The 17,224-nt window shown below is 36.6% G+C and overlaps 1 pseudogene; it reads left to right on the top strand.

Moving 5' to 3' along the window:
• Positions 1-3,090: 3,090 nt before the first annotated feature.
• On the top strand, positions 3,091-7,637 carry LOC105235117 (annotated as a pseudogene).
• The last annotated feature ends 9,587 nt before the right edge of the window (positions 7,638-17,224 follow it).

The raw sequence follows: 17,224 nt of genomic DNA, 5'->3' as shown, positions 1-17,224 counted from the left end.
TAAGTCCTTTGTCTTTCACAGTAGGTCTCCTCTCTCTGTGTTTCTAGTCCCACACTTACCATTTATTCCCCTTATCATTTCTTTTCTATTCCATTTCTCTCATCATTTTTTCCTGTTATACTTTCTATTATGCTGTCTTCTTTCATTGCTCATCTATAAATCTCATTGCGTTGATTAAAATTATCGAGTTTTTCTTTCACTTTGCAATCTTCAAACTCAACACTTATATTGAAATGTGTTTTATTTTTAATATACCTTACTTTTTATGTTTATGCCTTTAGTAATCTTCTACCTTTTGGGACTGTTCTCATCTGTTCTCATTTCTCTGACTCTATTGTCTTTAAAACTCTGTTTTTAATTTCCTCTTGAATTTTCCCCTGCTTTTCCTTTTATCCTCCAGTCTTGTTACTCCCTTTCTGTCTGTGCCTCCATTTTATTAAATGCATATGTTTTATTCCTTTCTGTCATTTCTTTACATTCTTTAACATAGTTTCTGTAGTATTTTTCATTTTTCTATAATGCCCATTCAATAAGACTAAGCACCTGTTACTGTCATTCATATGTACTCTGCCTTACTCTTGCACATATTCTAATTTAATAAACTTAAAAACTTTTAGTGTGTTTATTTTCACTCTCATTTATTTCTGTATAGTTTTCTGCTCCAGTATAAGTCTTCTAAGTCTCTCTTTGCAAGTGTAATTTAAAAATCATTTAAAATATTTTTATGGACCAATAAAATGGGACACAATTAAGAAATTTTAAAAACATTAAGAAAAGGTGTTGTAAGAATTTCAATTCATTCCAAACTTTATGTATCTATAAAATACTCTCTAAAAATATATCATTCTCACATTCAGATTTATAAACTAAAGTGAAAAATAAAAGCTGCTTTCTTTGAGATTCATTTTTAGGTGTTTGCTTCCATGAGTTTCATTTATCCAAGTCTGTATAAATTTCTATTGTGTTTATACTTTCTTCTCTTATTCTTCTTTTCTTACTAATTCAGTTCATTCCCTCCTATCCTTTGTTTCTGCTATTAGTGGCTTTTTTTTCTCTTTCTTTCATGCCCACTTCTCTTTTTTCCTCTTCTTTTTTTCTCTTCTCAAAGCTCTTTTTGTTGATTTGGAGTCTAAATTTTTAATTCATTTTTCCATTTGTTGCCAAATATGGTAATAAATTTCTTTTTTTTTGTTTCTTAATTTTGTCATTAGTTCTTTATTTTTGATTGCTTTGACACGCTGTTCCTCACACTTGTAAGTGCTTTTTGATATTTAAGTTATACCAATTTTATCTTTTTCGAGCGTTATGATTTTTGTTGATTATGTTGGTAAGGAAATCCTTTTCCTCTAGTCTTTTATGTTGGGTTTAGGGCCTGCAAATTAAACCTCCAAAGGACATGAACAGGAGGGAAAAATCCCCAAATTTGCTCATGGGCCTATAGGAGCTCAAAAATGAGTACCTTGTAAATTTCTAAAATCAGGACCTTTTATACCTAATCTCAAAGAGGAAATGGAGTGAGTGTGAAGAGGAGTTAGGAGATAAAGAAATGGGTTTCCAGGGGAACAAAAGGGAGATACAGAAAGTTTGTGATGATCATTGTCTATGCAGGTGTAAGTAGTATTTTTCATCCTTTTTATGGCAATAAACCCCCTCAGAGAACAGATATTTTTTTTAACAATTTCATTCCCCAAAGTTCCTGCTTTCGGTGAGGTAAAAGAAGCTCCTAGAAGACTTTTTTTCTGCAACTGTTGAATCTCAAATGTCTTTAATTTAAAATAATCTTTATCATAACTCTGAGAGTTTAAGTGAGTCTCCACAATCCTATCTAAATGTTTTCAAAGCTGTCTCTCACTCATATAAGTAATGCTTCTGGAAAAGTATTCTTTTTTTGCTTTCCTCAAGTTCCCCATCTCACGTTTTCTAATTTACTCGGACAGTCATACATCCTAATAGTTTGTCTTTTTCTTGTAAAACTTTACCTTTACCATAATCATCTGTTTGCTTCTGTTCCTTTTTTATTTGCACGATTTTCTTTAGCTTTTTGCCTGCCTCCACCTGTGTTCTGTTGTTTGTTTTTTCTCTTTCCCCTCATTCTCTTTAGCTGATTTCCCTGCTGGGATGACATTACCTCCATCCTCCTGTTCTTTCTAGTGTCCCTTGTTCCTTCATATTTATTGTCCCTCTCTTTACTTTTTCAATTCGGTTAACTGTCATCCCTGATTTTAATTCTCTTTCTCCTATATTTCCTTTCACCTCTTCCACCTCTTTCCTCATTTCTTTAACCATTCTCTCCACATATTCCTTGTTTTTTTGTTCATGTTTCTTGGCTCTTCATCATCCTCTGATCTGACAAACAAAATATAGAAACGATTGGTCAACTTCAATGCAACAAAAGGCTTTAGATTGTATGGAATATTGCATTTTGATTTGTTTTCATAAATTTTGCATTTCATTTCATATATTTAAATATTGATAAGAATTGACCTTTTATGTTAGTGGATATTCTGATTTATAAATGTCAATGTAGTGCTAATTTCTGTCTTTGTTAACGTCTCTCAATTGATTTATATAATTTTATCCAAGAAATTTTTGAGAAACGAGATTATGTCATAGTATTACTTATTGTAAATCCTTTATTTTCTAAAATTACATTCTCTAGTAAAAGAAATAACTTTTAAAATCATGAGTGGCACTACCTATTATACTATTTTTCTCTAGAGTTTTAACTTTATTTGCATGTAGACCATTTTCATCAGTAAATGATAATAATCACATTTTTGGGTCTTTTGGAGTGCTTATTCTTTTTAAATTGTTTACCACACATATTAAGAGATAAAATGCAATAAAAATGGGGACCAGTTAGTTGGTACACTTCTTACATTTCTGACTAATAAATAATTATGTGGTGTTTCATAATGTATTAGTTTGTTCTGTTTATATTAGGTAGCTACCCTGCACAAAGTTAATAATTTCCTTTGTATTTATAATATAGTAGAGAATTTTATTTGTATCCTAAATAGATATTACATTTATATGAATGTACTTTTCCCATTTACTGTGATAGTCATGTGCCTTTCTTAAGATGTTAATATGGACAATTATGTTAACAGATTCCCTAAAGGTAAGACATCTTAGCATTTTTTGGTAAATCTAAACTCTTCACAATATATTATTCTTACTTATAACTTGGTGCATACAGGTTACAATTATTTAGATGTATATTTATGTATTTTATTGAGGTGAAATGAATATAATATAAAATTAACCATATGACAATGTGTCTCTCAGTGGCATTTATAATACTTGCAATGTTGTACAACAACCACTTTGTTAACTTTCAAAACATTTTATCACCTCAAAGAAAGCACAGACACCCTCCTCCCAACCCAGACACTCCTTTATCCCTCATCTTTCCAATCTCTAGCAACCACATGTATGCTTTCTGTATACGGATTTATGCATTTTGGAGATTTTGTATAAATTCTATCATACTCTATGTGACTTTTTGATTGTGAGTGGTTTTACTTCTGGGCTAGGCTTTCTCATGCAAGTGTGGTCATGTCAGCAGTTAACTAGGGGATGACTGGTGTCCCATATGGGTTTTGATGTTGCTTGGAATGGAATGGCTTCACATATAGTTTTGGAATTTGGCTGAAGATTTCTTCTCTGTGGATTCTCATCCCATAAAAGACTAGGATGCTTCACATGGTGGTGTGGTGGGTTTGCAGTGAGGCAGAACAGCAAGCTCCACGTAAGGGCACTTATCAAGATTTTGATTGTGTCTTGTTTCCTCTACACTGATTGCCCAAAACAAACCAAGTGAAAACCCACATTAAAGGGACTGAACAAAAAACACCTCATGCATGCAACCTCAATGTCAGGGGAGACTTTATAGGCATTTTTGCAGTCTACCACTTCCCGGGATCAAGAGCAAATGAGATGTAAGAAATTGGAGACAAGGAGTAGAGACAATATGTCAGAGGAGAATCGCTCAAAAGAGAAGAAGAGAATTTATTCAAGAAGTGTGCAAGACACACAGTACGTTTGCATGTTGATGGGGGAAATTTGATAATGCCTGAGAGAGAAAAGAATAACAGAAGAGAGGGCCTTGAGCAGGAAAGATATTTCCAGATTTATTGCAGAAAGTCATGGGCGGACTGTGACAAAAAGCATAGACAACCCAATCTCAGAGCCAGAGGACAAAGCTGAGGTTCTGAGCAAGGATACAGAAAGTGGGATTGATGTACTGGTGGAATTTGAGAAATATCTTTTGATTGCTTTATTTTTCTAAATGAAATATGGAGATCATTGATGGATGAATGAATGAAGAAAATATGGTACACATATATATCTATATATATAGATATATACACACGCACACATGAATATATATACACACTTATACAATGGAATATTACATTATATATATATAGTGTATACATATAATGGCATTTTATTCATACATAATGGAATATGTATATATATACACACACAATGGAACATTACTGAGTCATAAAAAACAAGGGAATCTTGCCATTTGCAAGAACATGGGGGGAACTTGCTAGTATTATGCAAACTTGAATAAGTCATACAGAGGAAAAACTAATAGTGTATGACCTCACTTACACGTGAAATTTTAAAAAATTCCCAAAATACCCACTGAATTCATAGATAGAAAAATCAGACTTGTAGTTGACAGAAGTAGAGATTGGAGGGTGGGTGACATGGGTGAAGGGAGTCAAAAGGTGTAAACTTGTAGATATAAAAAAATAAGTCATGGGGATATTATGGGCACCATGGAGACCACAGTTATTGGTGCTGTATTGTATATTTGAAAGTTGCTTGGAGCGTGGAATTTAAAAGTTGACATTACCAAAAAAAACATTGTAACTACATGTGGTGATGGATGTTAAATTCACTTATGATGTTATTTTTGTATATATTTTGCAATATATACAAAATTTAAATTACTATGCTGTACATCTGAAACTAACATAATATTTCATTTCAATTATATCTCAATGGAAAATATGCAATGCAACATCAGTTAAATATGAGATTTGTAGAGGATTTGTTGTTATTTTGAGAAAGGACAAGTTATGAAATAGTCATGAAGAGGAGTGAGAAAGTGAAGACTCAAGGAATACACTTCAAAAATTAGTGTGATTCCTGGCTGAAATGAAAGCTCGCTGGAGCTAAGTTTGAAGAATTTAATATAAGTTCACTTAATATGGTTATGTCTTTTTCTCTACCCTTGTTTATCTGAGTAGAATGATGTGAACTAGGCAGACTATGGGTGTGTGTGAGGACTATAGAAGCAGGAAAAAAGTGATGGCATCACATGCTTTTGCATGAAATGATTATAATCCTGGATTAAGAAAGTCTTGGTGAAGAGGAGAGATTAGGAGATCTTGTGGAGAGTAAGGAGAACAACATTTTTCAGACCCAGGTGATGTCAAAGTAATTTTGGACTCAGAGATTACATAAACTAAGCTGGAAATAGCTGGTAACAGGAGGATTAGATGCTTAGAAGTGACATATAATGAATTTACAGTATTGGCAATGACAAACTCTAGTATGTGGGTAGGAAAGTGTGGATGAGGTAGGGGAAGGCAGAGGCAGGAGTGTTGAAAAAGAGGAAATCACAAATGTGAGAGGGGCTGAGGATACTGGACAGGTCATTTCTGTGGATCCTATGAACACCAAAAATATGACAGGAGTTGAATTGGGGACTGTTACAGTGAATCAAGTGCTAAGAAGGGGAGTGATTTGGGGTGAGTAGATTACCTCCAAATGGACAGTGGTGGATGTAGACTGATGACAAGTTGCTTCCATGCCAGACTGCTAAAGAATTATCTGAATGTGCTGGGGATAATTCCCACTTTCAAGCCTGGTGATATAGGGGACAGGGGAGAGATAGCTCCCACTTCCTGTGAGAGATAGAAGAGAATCAGTGGCTTTAGTGTAGAATTAAAACCTGAAGTGAATTTTGTAAGCAGAACTGGAGGATGCAGGGTCCTGACCCAGGAGCTGAAGTGATATCATGTACATTGGAAGGGTCTTGGAGTTGGGAACGGAGTGTAGCAGGGTCAGGAATGGTATTTAAGGAGCCAGATGGTCATGTGCAACTCTGGGATTTAGTCTCCTCCTGGTGAATGACTATAAAAATATTGTGTGTCTTGTACAGTAAAAATGGAATAATATGCATTAAAATACTTAATAATTTTCTATTATTCATGGCAGAAGATGGAAATTCATTCAAGTATTTGAGAGGAAGTTCAGCACATACACATAGAACATAAATGGAATCTGTATAAACTTGAAATATTGTTTTTATTTTTTATTTTTTACTTTATTTTTTTTAAAGATTTTATTTATTTATTCGACAGAGATAGAGACAGCCAGCGAGAGAGGGAACACAAGCAGGGGAAGTGGCAGAGGAAGAAGCAGGCTCATAGCGGAGGAGCCTGATGTGGGGCTAGATCCCATAACGCCGGGATCACGCCCTGAGCCGAAGGCAGACACTTAACTGCTGTGCCACCCAGGCGCCCCTGAAATATTGTTTTTAATAAACAAAAACAACTTCTTCTGATTACTCAATTTATTTCTTAGAATTACAGTTATGTCTTCATAAAAAGCATGCTTTATCTCAGCCCACATATTCCTGTGCAGTGACATCAATAATCCTTTATATTTACCTCTAGAACTGATTCTTACTTTCCTGAATGTTGTAACAGAGCATCTGCACAACCTCCTGCTGAGGGTGATCGGACCTCATGGAGTCTCCATATGATCCCATCGTGTCCATCAGGCTTGAAGACCATTTTGGGTTCCTTTTTAATCTGTGCAAGAGTGTATCCAAGTATAAGAGGCCAATGAATGTGATAGTGTCAAGTGATACTATTTTGGGAGTGTTCATTGTCTCTCAAATTGGCATTGGTTTTATTGGAAACACATTGCTACTGGTGTTACTCATCAACACCTTCTTGGTCCAGCTACATACAAAGAAGCCTATAGATTTGATATTTATCCACTTGATTTTAGCGAATATCATGACAATTCTTTTCAGTGGGATACCAGAAGTAATGAATGCCTTTGGAGTAAGAAATTTTCTCGACGACATTAGAACTTGACAAATTCTATTCTCTGACATACTGTATTGGAAAGAATCCTGATTACATTCAGTCAGGTGTCTTTCGGGGGTGTATGGTCTTACGAGATTCCCTGTGTGTTCCTCATGGCCTGGACCAGTGTGTACATCGTAAAGTTCCTTTTTACACATCGCAAGAGAGTCCAGCATGTCCACAGGACCAGCCTCAGCCCAAGACCCTCTCCTGAAGCGAAAGCCGCCGACACTATCCTCGCACTGGTGAGCTGCTTTGTTTTCTTTTACTGGAGTGATAGCTTCCTTATCATTTATGTAAGTTATAAACATAATGTAAAAGGGCTGGAGAACATCAGTAGAATTCTCTCCCATTGTTTTCCGGCAATCTGTCCTTTGGTACTGATCAAAAATCATTACAAACGGTTCTTTCTGAACTGTGCATTTGCAAAGATGAGAAAATCCTCTCAACACACAATTTCCCTCAACACATGATGCCCTCACACGCTTTTCTGATACCAAGGGACCCAATTAGAATTTTCCACCCTTAATTTATGGAAGGTCAAATTGTGCAAGAGTGCTAAGAATTGAACCTGTGGACATCTCTCAAACCATCCAGCTTTGTGAGCAAAGGAGATAAATGTCTAGACTTGTTCAATACACATTTTTGAGACAGTTACACCTGGATGGGGCAATCTTTATCTTATAATGGTTCTCAGAAATGCATTTTGATTTCTTTGCATTACCCTATTTTTAAGAGATCTTTCCTAATTTGACAGATCTATTGGTTCAGTTACAGTAACTACACTTGCTATATTATGCTGCACAGATCTTCCCTTAGATCAAAAGACTTGATATCTGCACTATTCCATACTTTACACCTTGGAGTCAACATATGAGTTCATCATATGTTGTTAGTTATATCTGGTTTGACCATAAACAGTGATATGTGTAAATATAACCAATTTTCCCTCATCTTATGAATAACACCCCATTCCCCAAAAAACTATCCTCATATACTTTATGAAGCCCCACTTTACTTATATGCACACTTTTCAACCTGTTAGTATGTTCTTGAATAGTTCTGTGTTTTGAAGTCATGTTTTTTGCGTCAATAGCAAAATATGTTTTCTTTGTAGATTTCTACTTTTGGAAAGAAATATGGAGCCATTCCCTTCTATCACATTATGCTATATCAGAAAACCTCAAAATTTCTGCTAGAAAAGAGCTGAAAGTTTCAACAAAATATTTAAAATTTTTTTCCATATGAGCTATGGTCAAATAAGTATGAGGGAGAAAACATGACACTGAAAATGCAGCTGTCCTAAGGACATGAGTGCCTTTTACAGCAGGGATCTCTGTGCTTCACAGCTTCTCAGGAAAGAGAAAACTGGGAATTGGAGGCAGAGAACAGACACTGACTGATGAGGAAAAAAACAAAATCAAAAACAAATTCAGCTAGATAAAAGGAAGGAAGGCATGAAGACACTGAAACTGAAAACAATTACAATATGGAAATACTAATTTTAAAACGTAATGTGAGTATTTCTAATCTGTTAGACAAAAACTGGGACTTGGCGATGGAGAGGGTACTACAATAATGATAAATGTTAAGACAACTGGGAAGAAGACTTTGCCCTAAAATTTGGGATCCTCAAAACGTTAACTTCAATATGAGAAGACAAATTATAAACAGAAGTCAGCATGTCCATAATTTTAGTGGGGGATTCACACATAATTTCAGCAATTGACACCCAGAAAATTGTGCACTTAAAATACATACCATGGATCGAAGCAAATCAAAACCAAAATGAGATATTTTACACCCACTAGATTGGGTAAAATGAAAAAGACTGATGATTACAAGGGTGGAGAGGATGTGAGGAAATTGGAACCCTCTTACACTGTTGGTGGGCACATAAAATGGTCCAACCATTTTGGAAAACAGCACGGCAGTTTCTCAGAATGTTAAAAGTAGAATTAACATACAGCCCAGCAATTCCACTCCCAAAGAATTGAAAAGAGTTCACCACACAAAAACAGGTTTATGTGAATATTCACATCAGCATTATTCATAATATAAAAACATGGAAACAACTGAAATATCCACTTACTAATGAGTGAATGAAAAGTTGTGGTATATTCATAGCATGGAATCATATTCAGGAATAAAAAGAAAAGAAAGATTGATATAAGGATTAACCATGAAAACATGCTAAATGGAAGAAGGGAAGGTTTTTTTTTTTTTTTCTTTCTTTTTTTTTTGAGAGAGAGAGAATGAATGGGGCAGGGACAGAGGGAAAGAGAAAATCTCAAGCAGACTCTATGCTGAGTGTAGAACCCAATGTGGGGCTTGATCTCATGACCCTGAAATCATGAACTGAGGTAAAATCAAGAGTCATTCACTTTACTGACTGAGCCACCCAGGCACCCCTGGAAGAAGCTAATCTTAAAAGACCATATAATGTATCATTCCACTTATATGAAGTGTCTGGAGTAGGCAAATACATAGAGACAGAAAATATATTATCAGCTGCCTTGGGCTATGGACAAGAGTGGGTGGGGGAGGGAGTGGGAAACAGGGCATCCTTCTAGCGGGCACAGAGTTTCCCGTAGGGGTGATGAAATCATTCTAACATAGATTGTGTAGATGGTTGCACAGACCTGTAAATATACTAAAAACCATTGAATTGTACACTTTAAATTGGTGAATTATATAGTATATATATGATAGTTCAATAAAGCTATTATTAAAAAAAATACATATCATTGGACGATATATTTAAAGTTTTAAAGTATGTATTAGAAATTATTTTCAACCCTAAGTTAGAGCATATACCTTTGTTCACATGTACATTTAGACCATTTAGAAACTTGGAACATTGAGAAAGGTGGTCTCAGTGAGGAGGGCATAGTGTTTCTAAAGAAAAAAGCAGAAGTGTTTCTACACAGATCACATTCTTCAGCTACTATGAAAATATGGTAGCAAATTAAAACAAGAGATGAAAGCTTCAACATTTTTGGAATTGGAAATACTTTGTAAAATGTTATTGATGACATAATATAAGAGGAATGATATGTTTTTCATTGTTAAATACTGAAAGGCTACATAACAGAATTGAATAACGCAGCTCAAGAGGTAAATGGAGGACAATTTATGACCCTAAAACGTACAAAAGAAAAAGTCTAATAGTGTAATAAAATGAGGGTTCAAATTAAAGCATTATAAATACTAAAATGAAAAAAAAGCAAATGTGGATAAATAAATTACACAAGAAACAGACGCAAATGAAACAAAAAAATTAAGAAAAGGAGAAAGAAGAAAGCCAAGGAATTTCCCTTGACAAATATTATAGAGTAAATGATTTCAAGATGGAGCTAATAAAAATACATGTAATTCAATAAAGCTGAGTTGTGAAAGAGAATTCCTGTGTAGATCAAAAAAGCAATCGAAACAGCAGCTCAAAAAGCTACATACATGGGATTTTTGCTTCTGGCAATGTTAGAATATGTAATTTAGACAGCCCTCCCACTGAAAACAACTACAAAAAATGGGTAAGTATAAGAAAGTGCACTCTAAGTCAAGGAAGAATGAAGGGGCCATGTAGAAAGTGTAGACTCAGATTAAGGGCCCATATTTTGTGCTGTGTTCATCATGGACTTGTTTCCCAGTTACTGCAGAGATTCTTGGGAGACAGATTTTGCAGAGCTTTTAACAGTCTTACAAAACCATGGAACCAAAAGCAGAGTTCAGGGCTCACACACAGTGAGCATGTCTATTACCAAACCAAAGTTTGGCTGGCTGCCCATAGCTGGAAAGATCATTACTCAAGAGATGTGTCTTGATTGGAAAGGAATTTGAGCTTCATTCAGGAAGCCAGCAAACTGTGGAGAAGGCAGATTCTTGTCCAAAAGCCAGCTCTGAGGTTTCCGTCTATCCCAGGGCTTTTTAAAGTGGTTTAGGGTAAGTAGTAAAGGGAGTGCAGTGGTCTGCAACATTTCTCGTTATCTCAGTGCTGGTGTTGGGGTAGGGATGGGTTGTCTCGAGGTTTTGGTTCCTGTTTCCTGGTATGTAGGAATACTTTGTTCCTTGTGCACAGGAGTACATGTCTACAGATGCTCAAGGAAGGTTAATAAAATAATTTGTGTGACCTAAAAAAAGAAAAACATTTTTCTAAGAAAATTGCTAGGCTAATCAAAGAGCCTAGGTGGTTTCAAACAGACTTGCTGACCTCTGTGGCCTGGGAAAGTTGTGGACCATCAGTCATCAAGGCTATTTTTCTATCTGCTACAGATCAAAGGACTTAGGTCAGCCAATAAGGAGCATGCTCACTTGAAGAAAGTAAACACTTAGGACTAGCCAGAACCAAGAAGATACACACACATACACACACACACACACACAAACACACAGATGCAGACACACTCCTATACATACACATATAGATTTATTTAAGGAATTACCTCATGTGACTGTGAAAGTTAGCATATCTGAAATATGTAGGGTAGGACGGCTGTCCTGAAATTCAGGTAAGGTCTGACATTCCAATTTTGAGTCCAATTTCCATAAGGTACCTGGAATCTAAGTAAGATTTCCATGTTAAAGATTTGAGGTATAATTTCTGCTTCTCCAAGAAACCAATTTTTGTATTTAAGGCCTTGAACTGATTGGATAAGGTCCACCCTCAGTATTGAAAAAAACTTCCTTATTTAAAATCTACTTACTGTAGATGTTAAGTACATCTATAAAATACCATTACAGCAACATCCAGACTAGTGTTCGATGAACCAACTGGGTCAAATGACACATAAAGTTTAACCATCACAGCATGATTAGTACAAGACTTTGCCATCTGCAAAGAGCAAATGTAAAGCCTCTCTGAGCAGATATCGCCCAAAGCCTCAGTTGTCTTGTATGCTGTTCTATTTATCATGCTCAGCCTTCCAGGGAACATAACCTCAAAGAAAAGGTGAGGTCATTGATGGAATGAAAAAGAAAAAACACTGACATGGGGTACCAAGTGATACACAAGTTATTCATAGAGTTCAAAATAACTCTATTGCCTCTGGGGAAGAGAATTTAAAAGTGCAAAGTATGAACATGGCAGGAAAATATGGAATTGGGAGGAGCAGTTAAGATGGCAGAGGAGTAGGGGACCCTAATTTCATGTGGTCCCTGGAATTCAGCCAGATATACATCAAATCATTCTGAACACCTGTGAAAACAACTGAACATCTGAGGAAAGAATTGCTGCAATTCTACAAATAGAAAAGTGACTACTTTTTGCAAGGTGGGAGGTGTGGAGATGTGAATTTGTAGCTATATAATGGTAGATAAACCATAGTGGGGGCGGGTGTGAACTTCTGTAAGTTTGGTACCAGAAAGTATTATAAGCAGTGGAGCACAAAATCAGAACCTTTAGAAGTATGCCTGAAAGGTACTCAGGGGGCAAGCCAGGTAGAACCCCAGGTGGGGCAGCATGGTCTCAGGATCCTAAAGGTCACAAAAAGAATGAGTATGCTTGAGCGTGGCAGAGTTCCTAAGAATCAGAGAAGAAAACCTAGCTGGAAACAGTGAGTCCAGGTGCTGGCTTTCTGCTCAGTGTTTCCCTAAACTGGAAACTGCTACATGATCTAATGATGGCTCTCCAAGCAGAGTCCCATCAAGAGGCAGAACCAAGCGGAGACCCCACTCTTTTCCCCAGGAGGAGTAGCGAAGGTGTGGGCTGCAGGAGTTCGTAAATTTTGAAGACTCAAAATGGGGTCATGTGCCTGAGGTAAAAATGCTCAGCCACATGCTGGGGGAACACAGAGGTTCAGTGGAAACCAGGGAGACAAAAGTGACTGCTTTTCTGTGAGGGCTCACTGAAGAGTGGGGTATGAGAACTATCAGCACGGGGTCAAGAGGTCAGGGCACTACCAATTTCTTCTCCATCCCCAATTAGTGCTGAAAGCCTTTAGGGAACAAAATGACCACAGAAAGGAAACTGGAGCCCCTTGCACTGAGCTCGACCCCTGGCAAGGGTCGTACAATTCTCCCCAGGCAAAGCACCTGAGAATCAGTGCAACAGGCCCTTTCCCCAGAAGAGAAGCAGGAATTTCTGGCTAATACCCAATTTACTGATTATAGATAACTGTAAAACCTCAGCTCTTAGGGAAATCAGTATATAGTGTCCATGTTTTTTTTCTTATTATTCTTTAAGCTTTTAGTCTTACATTTTTTTTTCCTTTTCACCTATTTTCTTATTGTATCAACTCTTATTTAAAGTCTTTTCTAATTTTCATTTTTATGTTTACATTATATATATTTCATTTGAAGTTTCCTTTCATTGTATTCAATTTTATTTTTGAATGTATATAAGTTTTTCTTTCTTTCCTATTTAGAGATCTAGTTTCTTCTAACAAACAGACCAAAATACACCCAGGATATAGTTTACTGTAAATTCTATGCAACTGCTTGTTAGATTTTATTCCCTCTCTCTCTTTTTGGATTCTATCCCTTCTGATTTGTTTTGTGCATCTTTCTCTGGTGTCGTTGTGCTATTTTTGTATTTTCTCTCTCATTCATCTATTCATTTCTGGACATAATGAGAAGACAGAAGAACTCATCCCAAAAGAGAGAATAAGAGGTAATACTCAGTACCAGGGACTTAATATGAATATAAGTGAGATGTAGGAACTAGAATTGAAAACAACTATTATAAAGATAGTAGATAGCTTGAGAAAAACATAGAAGACACTGGAGAATCCCTTTCTGGAGAAATAAAAGAACTAAAATCTAATCAGGTAGAAATCAAAAGGCTACTACTGAGATGCAATTAAAGATGGAGGCTCTAACTGCTAGGATAAACAAGACAAAGAGAGAGTCAGTGATATAGAGACAAAAGAATGGAGAATAAGGAAGCTGAGAATAAGAAAGATAAACAACTACTGGATGATGAAGGGAGGATTCAAGAGATCAGTGATACCATGAAGCAAAACAATATCAGAATCATTGGGGTCAGAGAGAGGCAAGACAGAAAGGGGGAGATGGTTTATTTGAACAAAGTATAGCCAAAAAATTAATCTGGGAAGGTAACAGAAAATCAAATCCAGGAGGCACAGATAACCTGCCTCAAAATCAATACCAATAGGTCAACACCCCAACATGTAACAGTGAAGGTTGCAAATTTCAGAGATAATGAGAAAATCCTGAAAGCAGCTCAGAAGAAGAGGTCCTTAAACAACAATGTAGAAACATGAGGCTAAAAGCAGACCTGTCCAAAGAGACCAGGCAGATCAATGGACTGACATAATATATTCAAACTACTAAATGAGAAAAACATGCAGCCAAGAATACTTTATTCAGCAAGGCTTTTATTCAGAATGGAAGGAAAGATAAAGAACTTCCAGGACAAACAAAACTAAAGGAATCTCTAATCATTAAAGCAGCCCTGCAAAAATATTAAGAGGGATCTTTTGAGCAAAGAGAAAGCCCAAGGTAAAAAAGACCAGAAGGAAACAGAGAAAATCTACAGAAACAGCAACGTTACAGATAAAATAACGGTATGGTATTCATATCTTTCAATAATTACTCTGGCTGTAAATGGGTTAATGCTCCAATCAAGAGACTCATGGTAACGGACTAAATAAAAAAAGAAGATCCATCCATATGCTGTCTACAAAAGACTCATTTTATTTTATTTTTTAATGTTTTTTTATTATATTATGTTACTAACAATACAGTAAAGTTTGATGATTCATTAGTTGCGTATAACACCCAGTGCACATGCAAGACATGCCCTCCTTACTAACCATCACCACTCTATCCCATTCCCCCACCACCCTCCCCTCTGAAGCCCTCAGTTTGTTTCTCAGAGTCCATAGTCTCTCATGCTTCATTCCCCCTTCTGATTACACCCCTTTTCTTTATCCCTTTCTTCCCCTACCGATCTTCCTAGTTCTTATCTTCCATAGATGAGAGAAATCATATGATAATTGTCTTTCTCTGATTGACTTATTTCACTTAGCATTATTTCCTCCAGTGCCGTCCATGTTGCAGCAAATGTTGAGAATTCGTTCTTTCTGATAGCTGAGTAATATTCCATTGTATATATGGACCACAACTTCTTAATCCAGTCATCTGTTGAAGGGCATCTTGGCTCCTTCCACGATTTAGCTATTATGGACAATGCTGCTATGAACATTGGGGTACATATGGCCCTTCTTTTCAATACGTCTGTATCTTTGGGGTAAACACCCAGTAGTGCAATGGCTGGATCATAGGGTAGTTCAATTTTTAACTTTTTAAGGGACCTCCACACTGTTTTCCAGAGTGGCTGTACCAACTTGCATTCCCACCAACAATGTAGGAGGGATCCCCTTTCTCCACATCCTCTCCAACAATTGTTGTATCTGGCCTTGTAAATTATTGCCATTCTAACTGGCATAAGGTGCTATCTCCGTGTGGTTTTGATTTGAATTTCCCTGATGGCTAATGATTTTGAACATTTTTTCATGTGTCTGTTAGCCATTTGTATGATTCATTAGAAAAGTGTCTGTTCATATCTTCTGCCCATTTTTTGATTTATTTGTTTCTTGCATGTTGAGTTTGAGAAGTTCTTTGTAGATCTTGGATATCAGTCTTTTACCTGTAGTGTCCTTTGCAAATATATTCTCCCATTCCGTGGGCTGCCTCTTAGCTTTTTGACTGTTTCCTTGGCTGTGCAGAGGCTTTTTATCTTGAAGAAGTCCCACAAGTTCATTTAATCTTTTATTTCTCTTGCCTTTGGAGATATGTCATGAAAAAGGTTGCTTTGGACGATGTGGTAGAGGTTGCTGCCAAAGCTCTCCTCTAGGATTTTGATGGATTCCTGTCTCACATCGAGGTCTTTCATCCATTTGGAGTTTATCTTTGTGTATGGTGTGAGAGAGTGGTCAAGTTTCATTCTTTTGCATGTAGCTGTCCAATTTTCCCAGCACCATTTATTGAAGAGACTGTCTTTTTTCCACCGGATGTTTTTTCCTGCTTTATCAAAGATTAGTTGCCCAAAGAGCCGAGGGTCCATTTCTGGGTTCTCTATTCTGTTCCATTGGTCGATGTGTCTGTTTTTGTGCCAGTACCATGCTGTCTTTGTGATCACAGCTTTGTAGTACAGCTCGAAATCCGGCATTGCGATGCCCCCAGCTTTGTTTTTCCTTTTCCACAGATCCTTGGTGATTCGGGGCCTTTTTGGCTCCATACAAATTTAAGGACTATTTGTTCCAGTTCTTTCAAAAATGTCCTCGGTATTTTGATCCGGATAGCATTGAAAGCATAGATTGCTCTGTGTAGCATGGACATTTTAACTACGTTAATTCTTCCGGTCCCATGAGCATGGAATATTTTTCCATCTTTTTATGTCTTCCTCAATGTCTTTCAAGAGTGATTTATAGTTTCTAGAATATAGATCCTTTACGTCTCTGGTTAAGTTAATTCCAGGGCAACGTGTGGTTTTTGGTGCTATTGTAAATGGGATGGATTCCCTAATTTCTCTTTCTTCAGTCTCGTTATTCGTGTATAGTAATGTCACTGATTTCTGAGCATTGATTCTGTATCCTGCCACCTTACTGAATTGTTCTATAACTTCTAATAGTTTGGGAGTGGATTCCTTTGGGTTTTCCATATAGAGTATCATGTCATCTGCAAAGAGAGACAGTTTGACTTCTTCTTTTTATTTGGATACCTTTGATCTGTTTTTGTTGTCTGATTTCTGTTGCAAGAGCTTCTAGTACTATGTTGAATAGTAGTGGTGAGAGTGGGCATCCTTGTCATGTTCCTGATCTTAAGGGAAAGGCTTCCAGCTTTTCCCCATTGAGAATAATGCTTGCAGTAGGCTTTTCATAGATGGCTTTTATGAGATTGAGAAATGTACCCTCTATTCCTACACTCTGAAGGGTTTTAATCAGGAAAGGATGCTGTATTTTGTCAAATGCTTTTTCTGCATCAATTCAGAGGCTCATATGGCTCCTGAGTCTTTTCTTGTTGATATGATGTATCACGCTGATCGATTTGTGAATGTTGAACCACGCTTGCATCCCAGGTATGAATCCCACTTGGTCATGATGGATAATCCTTTTAATGTACTGTTGGATTCTATTAGC

Source organism: Ailuropoda melanoleuca, chromosome 3 (assembly GCF_002007445.2).
Source record: "Ailuropoda melanoleuca isolate Jingjing chromosome 3, ASM200744v2, whole genome shotgun sequence".
In the NCBI taxonomy this organism is placed as follows: Eukaryota; Metazoa; Chordata; class Mammalia; order Carnivora; family Ursidae; genus Ailuropoda; species Ailuropoda melanoleuca.
Note: the sequence above shows the minus strand (reverse complement) of the source record. Positions and strands in the feature narration are given on the sequence as shown.